The following is a 14985-nucleotide window of genomic DNA, read 5'->3' on the forward strand; positions in this document are numbered from 1 at the left end:
GCCCCACGTTGGGCAAAAACGAGTATTTTTTGCTGGATGATTGCATTGGCTCTCATAATATGGTGATTAATCTTGCATTAGACATGCACTAACTCCTAAAAATTGTATCTCCCTTGGTTACTCATTCATGAGAAATGTATCTCCAAGATTAGGTAGGGCCTGAGTCTAGGTTAACATACAGTGATATCACTCCTATTCAAGTACTAAACATGCCAACCTGAAGTGTAAAACATCCCTTAGGTGTAGTTAAGGCATCAGTTAGGAGTGAACTGAACACTCATGTTATGGGCAATTAGACTTAAAATAAAGTGTGGACAGCAGTAACGTTACTTTTGAAATGTGATGCTGAGTGAGCACACAGGGGAATTAGCTCAAATGGTAGAGCGCTCGCTTAGCATGCGAGAGGTAGCGGGATCGATGCCCGCATTCTCCATTCTAAAATTTGCATACTTTTTAACTTGTAATTGCCATGGTTGTTGCAGAGTAAGAACAGAAAAGTCACAGATGGCTTTCAAATTTGGTGTCATTATAACAACTAAAGTGGTTTAATCAAAAGTGTTTAGGTATTCTATAGCACGTGAGAGGAATTTGATTTCTTATGCAATCTCAAAATGAAAATTTCACACCTTCCATTTTCATTTCGTCTTATTTTACTTGACATTCTTTCCTCTGAAGGATGTATAAAAGTGAAGTTCCTTGCAAAACAAGAGCAGAGGAATATCCAGAAACAGTTTTCCTTAATAAAAAATGATGAGTCTGCATACCATATTTAAGTGGGAGCCCGGCTAGCTCAGTCGGTAGAGCAGGAGACTCTTAATCTCAGGGTCGTGGGTTCGAGCCCCACGTTGGGCGAAAACGAGTATTTTTTGCTGGATGATAGCATTGGCTCTCATAATATGGTGATTAATCTTGCATTAGACATGCACTAACTCCTAAAAATTGTATCTCCCTTGGTTACTCATTCATGAGAAATGTATCTCCAAGATTAGGTAGGGCCTGAGTCTAGGTTAACATACAGTGATATCACTCCTATTCAAGTACTAAACATGCCAACCTGAAGTGTAAAACATCCCCTAGGTGTAGTTAAGGCATCAGTTAGGAGTGAACTGAACACTCATGTTATGGGCAATTAGACTTAAAATAAAGTGTGGACAGCAGTAACGTTACTTTTGAAATGTGATGCTGAGTGAGCACACAGGGGAATTAGCTCAAATGGTAGAGCGCTCGCTTAGCATGCGAGAGGTAGCGGGATCGATGCCCGCATTCTCCATTCTAAAATTTGCATACATTTTACTTTTTAACTTGTAATTGCCATGGTTGTTGCAGAGTAAGAACAGAAAAGTCACAGATGGCTTTCAAATTTGGTGTCATTATAACAACTAAAGTGGTTTAATCAAAAGTGTTTAGGTATTCTATAGCACGTGAGAGGAATTCGATTTCTTATGCAATCTCAAAATGAAAATTTCACACCTTCGATTTTCATTTCGTCTTATTTTACTTGACATTCTTTCCTCTGAAGGATGTATAAAAGTGAAGTTCCTTGCAAAACAAGAGCAGAGGAATATCCAGAAACAGTTTTCCTTAATAAAAAATGATGAGTCTGCATACCATATTTAAGTGGGAGCCCGGCTAGCTCAGTCGGTAGAGCATGAGACTCTTAATCTCAGGGTCGTGGGTTCGAGCCCCACGTTGGGCGAAAACGAGTATTTTTTGCTGGATAATTGCATTGGCTCTCATAATATGGTGATTAATCTTGCATTAGACATGCACTAACTCCTAAAAATTGTATCTCCCTTGGTTACTCATTCATGAGAAATGTATCTCCAAGATTAGGTAGGGCCTGAGTCTAGGTTAACATACAGTGATATCACTCCTATTCAAGTACTAAACATGCCAACCTGAAGTGTAAAACATCCCCTAGGTGTAGTTAAGGCATCAGTTAGGAGTGAACTGAACACTCATGTTATGGGCCATTAGACTTAAAATAAAGTGTGGACAGCAGTAACGTTACTTTTGAAATGTGATGCTGAGTGAGCACACAGGGGAATTAGCTCAAATGGTAGAGCGCTCGCTTAGCATGCGAGAGGTAGCGGGATCGATGCCCGCATTCTCCATTCTAAAATTTGCATACATTTTACTTTTTAACTTGTAATTGCCATGGTTGTTGCAGAGTAAGAACAGAAAAGTCACAGATGGCTTTCAAATTTGGTGTCATTATAACAACTAAAGTGGTTTAATCAAAAGTGTTTAGGTATTCTATAGCACGTGAGAGGAATTTGATTTCTTATGCAATCTCAAAATGAAAATTTCACACCTTCCATTTTCATTTCGTCTTATTTTACTTGACATTCTTTCCTCTGAAGGATGTATAAAAGTGAAGTTCCTTGCAAAACAAGAGCAGAGGAATATCCAGAAACGGTTTTCCTTAATAAAAAATGATGAGTCTGCATACCATATTTCAGTGGGAGCCCGGCTAGCTCAGTCGGTAGAGCATGAGACTCTTAATCTCAGGGTCGTGGGTTCGAGCCCCACGTTGGGCGAAAACGAGTATTTTTTGCTGGATGATTGCATTGGCTCTCATAATATGGTGATTAATCTTGCATTAGACATGCACTAACTCCTAAAAATTGTATCTCCCTTGGTTACTCATTCATGAGAAATGTATCTCCAAGATTAGGTGGGGCCTGAGTCTAGGTTAACATACAGTGATATCACTCCTATTCAAGTACTAAACATGCCAACCTGAAGTGTAAAACATCCCCTAGGTGTAGTTAAGGCATCAGTTAGGAGTGAACTGAACACTCATGTTATGGGCCATTAGACTTAAAATAAAGTGTGGACAGCAGTAACGTTACTTTTGAAATGTGATGCTGAGTGAGCACACAAGGGAATTAGCTCAAATGCTAGAGCGCTCGCTTAGCATGCGAGCGGTAGCGGGATCGATGCCCGCATTCTCCATTCTAAAATTTGCATACATTTTACTTTTTAACTTGTAATTGCCATGGTTGTTGCAGAGTAAGAACAGAAAAGTCACAGATGGCTTTCAAATTTGGTGTCATTATAACAACTAAAGTGGTTTAATCAAAAGTGTTTAGGTATTCTATAGCACGTGAGAGGCATTTGATTTCTTATGCAATCTCAAAATGAAAATTTCACACCTTCCATTTTCATTTCGTCTTATTTTACTTGACATTCTTTCCTCTGAAGGATGTATAAAAGTGAAGTTCCTTGCAAAACAAGAGCAGAGGAATATCCAGAAACGGTTTTCCTTAATAAAAAATGATGAGTCTGCATACCATATTTAAGTGGGAGCCCGGCTAGCTCAGTCGGTAGAGCTATGAGACTCTTAATCTCAGGGTCGTGGGTTCGAGCCCCACGTTGGGCGAAAACGAGTATTTTTTGCTGGATGATTGCATTGGCTCTCATAATATGGTGATTAATCTTGCATTAGACATGCACTAACTCCTAAAAATTGTATCTCCCTTGGTTACTCATTCATGAGAAATGTATCTCCAAGATTAGGTGGGGCCTGAGTCTAGGTTTACATACAGTGATATCACTCCTATTCAAGTACTAAACATGCCAACCTGAAGTGTAAAACATCCCCTAGGTGTAGTTAAGGCATCAGTTAGGAGTGAACTGAACACTCATGTTATGGGCAATTAGACTTAAAATAAAGTGTGGACAGCAGTAACGTTACTTTTGAAATGTGATGCTGAGTGAGCACACAAGGGAATTAGCTCAAATGCTAGAGCGCTCGCTTAGCATGCGAGCGGTAGCGGGATCGATGCCCGCATTCTCCATTCTAAAATTTGCATACATATTACTTTTTAACTTGTAATTGCCATGGTTGTTGCAGAGTAAGAACAGAAAAGTCACAGATGGCTTTCAAATTTGGTGTCATTATAACAACTAAAGTGGTTTAATCAAAAGTGTTTAGGTATTCTATAGCACGTGAGAGGAATTTGATTTCTTATGCAATCTCAAAATGAAAATTTCACACCTTCCATTTTCATTTCGTCTTATTTTACTTGACATTCTTTCCTCTGAAGGATGTATAAAAGTGAAGTTCCTTGCAAAACAAGAGCAGAGGAATATCCAGAAACGGTTTTCCTTAATAAAAAATGATGAGTCTGCATACCATATTTAAGTGGGAGCCCGGCTAGCTCAGTCGGTAGAGCTATGAGACTCTTAATCTCAGGGTCGTGGGTTCGAGCCCCACGTTGGGCGAAAACGAGTATTTTTTGCTGGATGATTGCATTGGCTCTCATAATATGGTGATTAATCTTGCATTAGACATGCACTAACTCCTAAAAATTGTATCTCCCTTGGTTACTCATTCATGAGAAATGTATCTCCAAGATTAGGTGGGGCCTGAGTCTAGGTTAACATACAGTGATATCACTCCTATTCAAGTACTAAACATGCCAACCTGAAGTGTAAAACATCCCCTAGGTGTAGTTAAGGCATCAGTTAGGAGTGAACTGAACACTCATGTTATGGGCAATTAGACTTAAAATAAAGTGTGGACAGCAGTAACGTTACTTTTGAAATGTGATGCTGAGTGAGCACACAGGGGAATTAGCTCAAATGGTAGAGCGCTCGCTTAGCATGCGACAGGTAGCGGGATCGATGCCCGCATTCTCCATTCTAAAACTTGCATATATTTTACTTTTTAACTTGTAATTGCCATGGTTGTTGCAGAGTAAGAACAGAAAAGTCACAGATGGCTTTCAAATTTGGTGTCATTATAACAACTAAAGTGGTTTAATCAAAAGTGTTTAGGTATTCTATAGCACGTGAGAGGAATTTGATTTCTTATGCAATCTCAAAATGAAAATTTCACACCTTCCATTTTCATTTCGTCTTATTTTACTTGACATTCTTTCCTCTGAAGGATGTATAAAAGTGAAGTTCCTTGCAAAACAAGAGCAGAGGAATATCCAGAAACAGTTTTCCTTAATAAAAAATGATGAGTCTGCATACCATATTTAAGTGGGAGCCCGGCTAGCTCAGTCGGTAGAGCTATGAGACTCTTAATCTCAGGGTCGTGGGTTCAAGCCCCACGTTGGGCGAAAACGAGTATTTTTTGCTGGATGATTGCATTGGCTCTCATAATATGGTGATTAATCTTGCATTAGACATGCACTAACTCCTAAAAATTGTATCTCCCTTGGTTACTCATTCATGAGAAATGTATCTCCAAGATTAGGTAGGGCCTGAGTCTAGGTTAACATACAGTGATATCACTCCTATTCAAGTACTAAACATGCCAACCTGAAGTGTAAAACATCCCCTAGGTGTAGTTAAGGCATCAGTTAGGAGTGAACTGAACACTCATGTTATGGGCAATTAGACTTAAAATAAAGTGTGGACAGCAGTAACGTTACTTTTGAAATGTGATGCTGAGTGAGCACACAGGGGAATTAGCTCAAATGGTAGAGCGCTCGCTTAGCATGCGAGAGGTAGCGGGATCGATGCCCGCATTCTCCATTCTAAAATTTGCATACATTTTACTTTTTAACTTGTAATTGCCATGGTTGTTGCAGAGTAAGAACAGAAAAGTCACAGATGGCTTTCAAATTTGGTGTCATTATAACAACTAAAGTGGTTTAATCAAAAGTGTTTAGGTATTCTATAGCACGTGAGAGGAATTTGATTTCTTATGCAATCTCAAAATGAAAATTTCACACCTTCCATTTTCATTTCGTCTTATTTTACTTGACATTCTTTCCTCTGAAGGATGTATAAAAGTGAAGTTCCTTGCAAAACAAGAGCAGAGGAATATCCAGAAACGGTTTTCCTTAATAAAAAATGATGAGTCTGCATACCATATTTAAGTGGGAGCCCGGCTAGCTCAGTCGGTAGAGCTATGAGACTCTTAATCTCAGGGTCGTGGGTTCGAGCCCCACGTTGGGCGAAAACGAGTATTTTTTGCTGGATGATTGCATTGGCTCTCATAATATGGTGATTAATCTTGCATTAGACATGCACTAACTCCTAAAAATTGTATCTCCCTTGGTTACTCATTCATGAGAAATGTATCTCCAAGATTAGGTGGGGCCTGAGTCTAGGTTAACATACAGTGATATCACTCCTATTCAAGTACTAAACATGCCAACCTGAAGTGTAAAACATCCCCTAGGTGTAGTTAAGGCATCAGTTAGGAGTGAACTGAACACTCATGTTATGGGCAATTAGACTTAAAATAAAGTGTGGACAGCAGTAACGTTACTTTTGAAATGTGATGCTGAGTGAGCACACAGGGGAATTAGCTCAAATGGTAGAGCGCTCGCTTAGCATGCGAGAGGTAGCGGGATCGATGCCCGCATTCTCCATTCTAAAATTTGCATACATTTTACTTTTTAACTTGTAATTGCCATGGTTGTTGCAGAGTAAGAACAGAAAAGTCACAGATGGCTTTCAAATTTGGTGTCATTATAACAACTAAAGTGGTTTAATCAAAAGTGTTTAGGTATTCTATAGCACGTGAGAGGAATTTGATTTCTTATGCAATCTCAAAATGAAAATTTCACACCTTCCATTTTCATTTCGTCTTATTTTACTTGACATTCTTTCCTCTGAAGGATGTATAAAAGTGAAGTTCCTTGCAAAACAAGAGCAGAGGAATATCCAGAAACGGTTTTCCTTAATAAAAAATGATGAGTCTGCATACCATATTTAAGTGGGAGCCCGGCTAGCTCAGTCGGTAGAGCTATGAGACTCTTAATCTCAGGGTCGTGGGTTCGAGCCCCACGTTGGGCGAAAACGAGTATTTTTTGCTGGATGATTGCATTGGCTCTCATAATATGGTGATTAATCTTGCATTAGACATGCACTAACTCCTAAAAATTGTATCTCCCTTGGTTACTCATTCATGAGAAATGTATCTCCAAGATTAGGTGGGGCCTGAGTCTAGGTTAACATACAGTGATATCACTCCTATTCAAGTACTAAACATGCCAACCTGAAGTGTAAAACATCCCCTAGGTGTAGTTAAGGCATCAGTTAGGAGTGAACTGAACACTCATGTTATGGGCAATTAGACTTAAAATAAAGTGTGGACAGCAGTAACGTTACTTTTGAAATGTGATGCTGAGTGAGCACACAGGGGAATTAGCTCAAATGGTAGAGCGCTCGCTTAGCATGCGACAGGTAGCGGGATCGATGCCCGCATTCTCCATTCTAAAATTTGCATACATTTTACTTTTTAACTTGTAATTGCCATGGTTGTTGCAGAGTAAGAACAGAAAAGTCACAGATGGCTTTCAAATTTGGTGTCATTATAACAACTAAAGTGGTTTAATCAAAAGTGTTTAGGTATTCTATAGCACGTGAGAGGAATTTGATTTCTTATGCAATCTCAAAATGAAAATTTCACACCTTCCATTTTCATTTCGTCTTATTTTACTTGACATTCTTTCCTCTGAAGGATGTATAAAAGTGAAGTTCCTTGCAAAACAAGAGCAGAGGAATATCCAGAAACGGTTTTCCTTAATAAAAAATGATGAGTCTGCATACCATATTTAAGTGGGAGCCCGGCTAGCTCAGTCGGTAGAGCTATGAGACTCTTAATCTCAGGGTCGTGGGTTCGAGCCCCATGTTGGGCGAAAACGAGTATTTTTTGCTGGATGATTGCATTGGCTCTCATAATATGGTGATTAATCTTGCATTAGACATGCACTAACTCCTAAAAATTGTATCTCCCTTGGTTACTCATTCATGAGAAATGTATCTCCAAGATTAGGTAGGGCCTGAGTCTAGGTTAACATACAGTGATATCACTCCTATTCAAGTACTAAACATGCCAACCTGAAGTGTAAAACATCCCTTAGGTGTAGTTAAGGCATCAGTTAGGAGTGAACTGAACACTCATGTTATGGGCAATTAGACTTAAAATAAAGTGTGGACAGCAGTAACGTTACTTTTGAAATGTGATGCTGAGTGAGCACACAGGGGAATTAGCTCAAATGGTAGAGCGCTCGCTTAGCATGCGAGAGGTAGCGGGATCGATGCCCGCATTCTCCATTCTAAAATTTGCATACATTTTACTTTTTAACTTGTAATTGCCATGGTTGTTGCAGAGTAAGAACAGAAAAGTCACAGATGGCTTTCAAATTTGGTGTCATTATAACAACTAAAGTGGTTTAATCAAAAGTGTTTAGGTATTCTATAGCACGTGAGAGGAATTTGATTTCTTATGCAATCTCAAAATGAAAATTTCACACCTTCCATTTTCATTTCGTCTTATTTTACTTGACATTCTTTCCTCTGAAGGATGTATAAAAGTGAAGTTCCTTGCAAAACAAGAGCAGAGGAATATCCAGAAACAGTTTTCCTTAATAAAAAATGATGAGTCTGCATACCATATTTAAGTGGGAGCCCGGCTAGCTCAGTCGGTAGAGCATGAGACTCTTAAACTCAGGGTCGTGGGTTCGAGCCCCACGTTGGGCGAAAACGAGTATTTTTTGCTGGATGATAGCATTGGCTCTCATAATATGGTGATTAATCTTGCATTAGACATGCACTAACTCCTAAAAATTGTATCTCCCTTGGTTACTCATTCATGAGAAATGTATCTCCAAGATTAGGTAGGGCCTGAGTCTAGGTTAACATACAGTGATATCACTCCTATTCAAGTACTAAACATGCCAACCTGAAGTGTAAAACATCCCCTAGGTGTAGTTAAGGCATCAGTTAGGAGTGAACTGAACACTCATGTTATGGGCAATTAGACTTAAAATAAAGTGTGGACAGCAGTAACGTTACTTTTGAAATGTGATGCTGAGTGAGCACACAGGGGAATTAGCTCAAATGGTAGAGCGCTCGCTTAGCATGCGAGAGGTAGCGGGATCGATGCCCGCATTCTCCATTCTAAAATTTGCATACATTTTACTTTTTAACTTGTAATTGCCATGGTTGTTGCAGAGTAAGAACAGAAAAGTCACAGATGGCTTTCAAATTTGGTGTCATTATAACAACTAAAGTGGTTTAATCAAAAGTGTTTAGGTATTCTATAGCACGTGAGAGGAATTTGATTTCTTATGCAATCTCAAAATGAAAATTTCACACCTTCGATTTTCATTTCGTCTTATTTTACTTGACATTCTTTCCTCTGAAGGATGTATAAAAGTGAAGTTCCTTGCAAAACAAGAGCAGAGGAATATCCAGAAACAGTTTTCCTTAATAAAAAATGATGAGTCTGCATACCATATTTAAGTGGGAGCCCGGCTAGCTCAGTCGGTAGAGCATGAGACTCTTAATCTCAGGGTCGTGGGTTCGAGCCCCACGTTGGGCGAAAACGAGTATTTTTTGCTGGATAATTGCATTGGCTCTCATAATATGGTGATTAATCTTGCATTAGACATGCACTAACTCCTAAAAATTGTATCTCCCTTGGTTACTCATTCATGAGAAATGTATCTCCAAGATTAGGTAGGGCCTGAGTCTAGGTTAACATACAGTGATATCACTCCTATTCAAGTACTAAACATGCCAACCTGAAGTGTAAAACATCCCCTAGGTGTAGTTAAGGCATCAGTTAGGAGTGAACTGAACACTCATGTTATGGGCCATTAGACTTAAAATAAAGTGTGGACAGCAGTAACGTTACTTTTGAAATGTGATGCTGAGTGAGCACACAGGGGAATTAGCTCAAATGGTAGAGCGCTCGCTTAGCATGCGAGAGGTAGCGGGATCGATGCCCGCATTCTCCATTCTAAAATTTGCATACATTTTACTTTTTAACTTGTAATTGCCATGGTTGTTGCAGAGTAAGAACAGAAAAGTCACAGATGGCTTTCAAATTTGGTGTCATTATAACAACTAAAGTGGTTTAATCAAAAGTGTTTAGGTATTCTATAGCACGTGAGAGGAATTTGATTTCTTATGCAATCTCAAAATGAAAATTTCACACCTTCCATTTTCATTTCGTCTTATTTTACTTGACATTCTTTCCTCTGAAGGATGTATAAAAGTGAAGTTCCTTGCAAAACAAGAGCAGAGGAATATCCAGAAACGGTTTTCCTTAATAAAAAATGATGAGTCTGCATACCATATTTCAGTGGGAGCCCGGCTAGCTCAGTCGGTAGAGCATGAGACTCTTAATCTCAGGGTCGTGGGTTCGAGCCCCACGTTGGGCGAAAACGAGTATTTTTTGCTGGATGATTGCATTGGCTCTCATAATATGGTGATTAATCTTGCATTAGACATGCACTAACTCCTAAAAATTGTATCTCCCTTGGTTACTCATTCATGAGAAATGTATCTCCAAGATTAGGTGGGGCCTGAGTCTAGGTTAACATACAGTGATATCACTCCTATTCAAGTACTAAACATGCCAACCTGAAGTGTAAAACATCCCCTAGGTGTAGTTAAGGCATCAGTTAGGAGTGAACTGAACACTCATGTTATGGGCCATTAGACTTAAAATAAAGTGTGGACAGCAGTAACGTTACTTTTGAAATGTGATGCTGAGTGAGCACACAAGGGAATTAGCTCAAATGCTAGAGCGCTCGCTTAGCATGCGAGCGGTAGCGGGATCGATGCCCGCATTCTCCATTCTAAAATTTGCATACATTTTACTTTTTAACTTGTAATTGCCATGGTTGTTGCAGAGTAAGAACAGAAAAGTCACAGATGGCTTTCAAATTTGGTGTCATTATAACAACTAAAGTGGTTTAATCAAAAGTGTTTAGGTATTCTATAGCACGTGAGAGGAATTTGATTTCTTATGCAATCTCAAAATGAAAATTTCACACCTTCCATTTTCATTTCGTCTTATTTTACTTGACATTCTTTCCTCTGAAGGATGTATAAAAGTGAAGTTCCTTGCAAAACAAGAGCAGAGGAATATCCAGAAACGGTTTTCCTTAATAAAAAATGATGAGTCTGCATACCATATTTAAGTGGGAGCCCGGCTAGCTCAGTCGGTAGAGCTATGAGACTCTTAATCTCAGGGTCGTGGGTTCGAGCCCCACGTTGGGCGAAAACGAGTATTTTTTGCTGGATGATTGCATTGGCTCTCATAATATGGTGATTAATCTTGCATTAGACATGCACTAACTCCTAAAAATTGTATCTCCCTTGGTTACTCATTCATGAGAAATGTATCTCCAAGATTAGGTGGGGCCTGAGTCTAGGTTTACATACAGTGATATCACTCCTATTCAAGTACTAAACATGCCAACCTGAAGTGTAAAACATCCCCTAGGTGTAGTTAAGGCATCAGTTAGGAGTGAACTGAACACTCATGTTATGGGCAATTAGACTTAAAATAAAGTGTGGACAGCAGTAACGTTACTTTTGAAATGTGATGCTGAGTGAGCACACAAGGGAATTAGCTCAAATGCTAGAGCGCTCGCTTAGCATGCGAGCGGTAGCGGGATCGATGCCCGCATTCTCCATTCTAAAATTTGCATACATATTACTTTTTAACTTGTAATTGCCATGGTTGTTGCAGAGTAAGAACAGAAAAGTCACAGATGGCTTTCAAATTTGGTGTCATTATAACAACTAAAGTGGTTTAATCAAAAGTGTTTAGGTATTCTATAGCACGTGAGAGGAATTTGATTTCTTATGCAATCTCAAAATGAAAATTTCACACCTTCCATTTTCATTTCGTCTTATTTTACTTGACATTCTTTCCTCTGAAGGATGTATAAAAGTGAAGTTCCTTGCAAAACAAGAGCAGAGGAATATCCAGAAACGGTTTTCCTTAATAAAAAATGATGAGTCTGCATACCATATTTAAGTGGGAGCCCGGCTAGCTCAGTCGGTAGAGCTATGAGACTCTTAATCTCAGGGTCGTGGGTTCGAGCCCCACGTTGGGTGAAAACGAGTATTTTTTGCTGGATGATTGCATTGGCTCTCATAATATGGTGATTAATCTTGCATTAGACATGCACTAACTCCTAAAAATTGTATCTCCCTTGGTTACTCATTCATGAGAAATGTATCTCCAAGATTAGGTGGGGCCTGAGTCTAGGTTAACATACAGTGATATCACTCCTATTCAAGTACTAAACATGCCAACCTGAAGTGTAAAACATCCCCTAGGTGTAGTTAAGGCATCAGTTAGGAGTGAACTGAACACTCATGTTATGGGCAATTAGACTTAAAATAAAGTGTGGACAGCAGTAACGTTACTTTTGAAATGTGATGCTGAGTGAGCACACAGGGGAATTAGCTCAAATGGTAGAGCGCTCGCTTAGCATGCGACAGGTAGCGGGATCGATGCCCGCATTCTCCATTCTAAAACTTGCATATATTTTACTTTTTAACTTGTAATTGCCATGGTTGTTGCAGAGTAAGAACAGAAAAGTCACAGATGGCTTTCAAATTTGGTGTCATTATAACAACTAAAGTGGTTTAATCAAAAGTGTTTAGGTATTCTATAGCACGTGAGAGGAATTTGATTTCTTATGCAATCTCAAAATGAAAATTTCACACCTTCCATTTTCATTTCGTCTTATTTTACTTGACATTCTTTCCTCTGAAGGATGTATAAAAGTGAAGTTCCTTGCAAAACAAGAGCAGAGGAATATCCAGAAACAGTTTTCCTTAATAAAAAATGATGAGTCTGCATACCATATTTAAGTGGGAGCCCGGCTAGCTCAGTCGGTAGAGCTATGAGACTCTTAATCTCAGGGTCGTGGGTTCGAGCCCCACGTTGGGCGAAAACGAGTATTTTTTGCTGGATGATTGCATTGGCTCTCATAATATGGTGATTAATCTTGCATTAGACATGCACTAACTCCTAAAAATTGTATCTCCCTTGGTTACTCATTCATGAGAAATGTATCTCCAAGATTAGGTAGGGCCTGAGTCTAGGTTAACATACAGTGATATCACTCCTATTCAAGTACTAAACATGCCAACCTGAAGTGTAAAACATCCCCTAGGTGTAGTTAAGGCATCAGTTAGGAGTGAACTGAACACTCATGTTATGGGCAATTAGACTTAAAATAAAGTGTGGACAGCAGTAACGTTACTTTTGAAATGTGATGCTGAGTGAGCACACAGGGGAATTAGCTCAAATGGTAGAGCGCTCGCTTAGCATGCGAGAGGTAGCGGGATCGATGCCCGCATTCTCCATTCTAAAATTTGCATACATTTTACTTTTTAACTTGTAATTGCCATGGTTGTTGCAGAGTAAGAACAGAAAAGTCACAGATGGCTTTCAAATTTGGTGTCATTATAACAACTAAAGTGGTTTAATCAAAAGTGTTTAGGTATTCTATAGCACGTGAGAGGAATTTGATTTCTTATGCAATCTCAAAATGAAAATTTCACACCTTCCATTTTCATTTCGTCTTATTTTACTTGACATTCTTTCCTCTGAAGGATGTATAAAAGTGAAGTTCCTTGCAAAACAAGAGCAGAGGAATATCCAGAAACGGTTTTCCTTAATAAAAAATGATGAGTCTGCATACCATATTTAAGTGGGAGCCCGGCTAGCTCAGTCGGTAGAGCTATGAGACTCTTAATCTCAGGGTCGTGGGTTCGAGCCCCACGTTGGGCGAAAACGAGTATTTTTTGCTGGATGATTGCATTGGCTCTCATAATATGGTGATTAATCTTGCATTAGACATGCACTAACTCCTAAAAATTGTATCTCCCTTGGTTACTCATTCATGAGAAATGTATCTCCAAGATTAGGTGGGGCCTGAGTCTAGGTTAACATACAGTGATATCACTCCTATTCAAGTACTAAACATGCCAACCTGAAGTGTAAAACATCCCCTAGGTGTAGTTAAGGCATCAGTTAGGAGTGAACTGAACACTCATGTTATGGGCCATTAGACTTAAAATAAAGTGTGGACAGCAGTAACGTTACTTTTGAAATGTGATGCTGAGTGAGCACACAAGGGAATTAGCTCAAATGCTAGAGCGCTCGCTTAGCATGCGAGCGGTAGCGGGATCGATGCCCGCATTCTCCATTCTAAAATTTGCATACATTTTACTTTTTAACTTGTAATTGCCATGGTTGTTGCAGAGTAAGAACAGAAAAGTCACAGATGGCTTTCAAATTTGGTGTCATTATAACAACTAAAGTGGTTTAATCAAAAGTGTTTAGGTATTCTATAGCACGTGAGAGGAATTTGATTTCTTATGCAATCTCAAAATGAAAATTTCACACCTTCCATTTTCATTTCGTCTTATTTTACTTGACATTCTTTCCTCTGAAGGATGTATAAAAGTGAAGTTCCTTGCAAAACAAGAGCAGAGGAATATCCAGAAACGGTTTTCCTTAATAAAAAATGATGAGTCTGCATACCATATTTAAGTGGGAGCCCGGCTAGCTCAGTCGGTAGAGCTATGAGACTCTTAATCTCAGGGTCGTGGGTTCGAGCCCCACGTTGGGCGAAAACGAGTATTTTTTGCTGGATGATTGCATTGGCTCTCATAATATGGTGATTAATCTTGCATTAGACATGCACTAACTCCTAAAAATTGTATCTCCCTTGGTTACTCATTCATGAGAAATGTATCTCCAAGATTAGGTGGGGCCTGAGTCTAGGTTTACATACAGTGATATCACTCCTATTCAAGTACTAAACATGCCAACCTGAAGTGTAAAACATCCCCTAGGTGTAGTTAAGGCATCAGTTAGGAGTGAACTGAACACTCATGTTATGGGCAATTAGACTTAAAATAAAGTGTGGACAGCAGTAACGTTACTTTTGAAATGTGATGCTGAGTGAGCACACAAGGGAATTAGCTCAAATGCTAGAGCGCTCGCTTAGCATGCGAGCGGTAGCGGGATCGATGCCCGCATTCTCCATTCTAAAATTTGCATACATATTACTTTTTAACTTGTAATTGCCATGGTTGTTGCAGAGTAAGAACAGAAAAGTCACAGATGGCTTTCAAATTTGGTGTCATTATAACAACTAAAGTGGTTTAATCAAAAGTGTTTAGGTATTCTATAGCACGTGAGAGGAATTTGATTTCTTATGCAATCTCAAAATGAAAATTTCACAC

The 14985-nt window shown here is 39.1% G+C and overlaps 13 non-coding genes across 13 annotated transcripts; all 13 read left to right on the forward strand.

Annotated features, from left to right (window-relative positions):
- Positions 1 to 360: 360 nt before the first annotated feature.
- TRNAA-AGC (transfer RNA alanine (anticodon AGC)) lies at positions 361 to 433 on the forward strand. Its single transcript has one exon. It is a non-coding gene; the product is annotated as a tRNA-Ala (tRNA).
- Positions 434 to 1197: 764 nt separating this feature from the next.
- On the forward strand, positions 1198 to 1270 carry TRNAA-AGC (transfer RNA alanine (anticodon AGC)). Its single transcript has one exon. It is a non-coding gene; the product is annotated as a tRNA-Ala (tRNA).
- Positions 1271 to 1623: 353 nt separating this feature from the next.
- TRNAK-CUU (transfer RNA lysine (anticodon CUU)) lies at positions 1624 to 1696 on the forward strand. Its single transcript has one exon. It is a non-coding gene; the product is annotated as a tRNA-Lys (tRNA).
- A 345-nt stretch (positions 1697 to 2041) lies between these two features.
- TRNAA-AGC (transfer RNA alanine (anticodon AGC)) lies at positions 2042 to 2114 on the forward strand. The gene has a single exon. It is a non-coding gene; the product is annotated as a tRNA-Ala (tRNA).
- A 353-nt stretch (positions 2115 to 2467) lies between these two features.
- Positions 2468 to 2540, forward strand: TRNAK-CUU (transfer RNA lysine (anticodon CUU)). Its single transcript has one exon. It is a non-coding gene; the product is annotated as a tRNA-Lys (tRNA).
- Positions 2541 to 5420: 2880 nt separating this feature from the next.
- Positions 5421 to 5493, forward strand: TRNAA-AGC (transfer RNA alanine (anticodon AGC)). The gene has a single exon. It is a non-coding gene; the product is annotated as a tRNA-Ala (tRNA).
- A 772-nt stretch (positions 5494 to 6265) lies between these two features.
- TRNAA-AGC (transfer RNA alanine (anticodon AGC)) lies at positions 6266 to 6338 on the forward strand. Its single transcript has one exon. It is a non-coding gene; the product is annotated as a tRNA-Ala (tRNA).
- A 1617-nt stretch (positions 6339 to 7955) lies between these two features.
- Positions 7956 to 8028, forward strand: TRNAA-AGC (transfer RNA alanine (anticodon AGC)). Its single transcript has one exon. It is a non-coding gene; the product is annotated as a tRNA-Ala (tRNA).
- A 771-nt stretch (positions 8029 to 8799) lies between these two features.
- On the forward strand, positions 8800 to 8872 carry TRNAA-AGC (transfer RNA alanine (anticodon AGC)). The gene has a single exon. It is a non-coding gene; the product is annotated as a tRNA-Ala (tRNA).
- A 353-nt stretch (positions 8873 to 9225) lies between these two features.
- Positions 9226 to 9298, forward strand: TRNAK-CUU (transfer RNA lysine (anticodon CUU)). The gene has a single exon. It is a non-coding gene; the product is annotated as a tRNA-Lys (tRNA).
- A 345-nt stretch (positions 9299 to 9643) lies between these two features.
- Positions 9644 to 9716, forward strand: TRNAA-AGC (transfer RNA alanine (anticodon AGC)). The gene has a single exon. It is a non-coding gene; the product is annotated as a tRNA-Ala (tRNA).
- Positions 9717 to 10069: 353 nt separating this feature from the next.
- TRNAK-CUU (transfer RNA lysine (anticodon CUU)) lies at positions 10070 to 10142 on the forward strand. Its single transcript has one exon. It is a non-coding gene; the product is annotated as a tRNA-Lys (tRNA).
- A 2880-nt stretch (positions 10143 to 13022) lies between these two features.
- Positions 13023 to 13095, forward strand: TRNAA-AGC (transfer RNA alanine (anticodon AGC)). The gene has a single exon. It is a non-coding gene; the product is annotated as a tRNA-Ala (tRNA).
- The last annotated feature ends 1890 nt before the right edge of the window (positions 13096 to 14985 follow it).

The sequence above is a fragment of the Triturus cristatus genome, chromosome 4_1, assembly GCF_964204655.1.
Source record: "Triturus cristatus chromosome 4_1, aTriCri1.1, whole genome shotgun sequence".
Classification (NCBI taxonomy): Eukaryota; Metazoa; Chordata; class Amphibia; order Caudata; family Salamandridae; genus Triturus; species Triturus cristatus.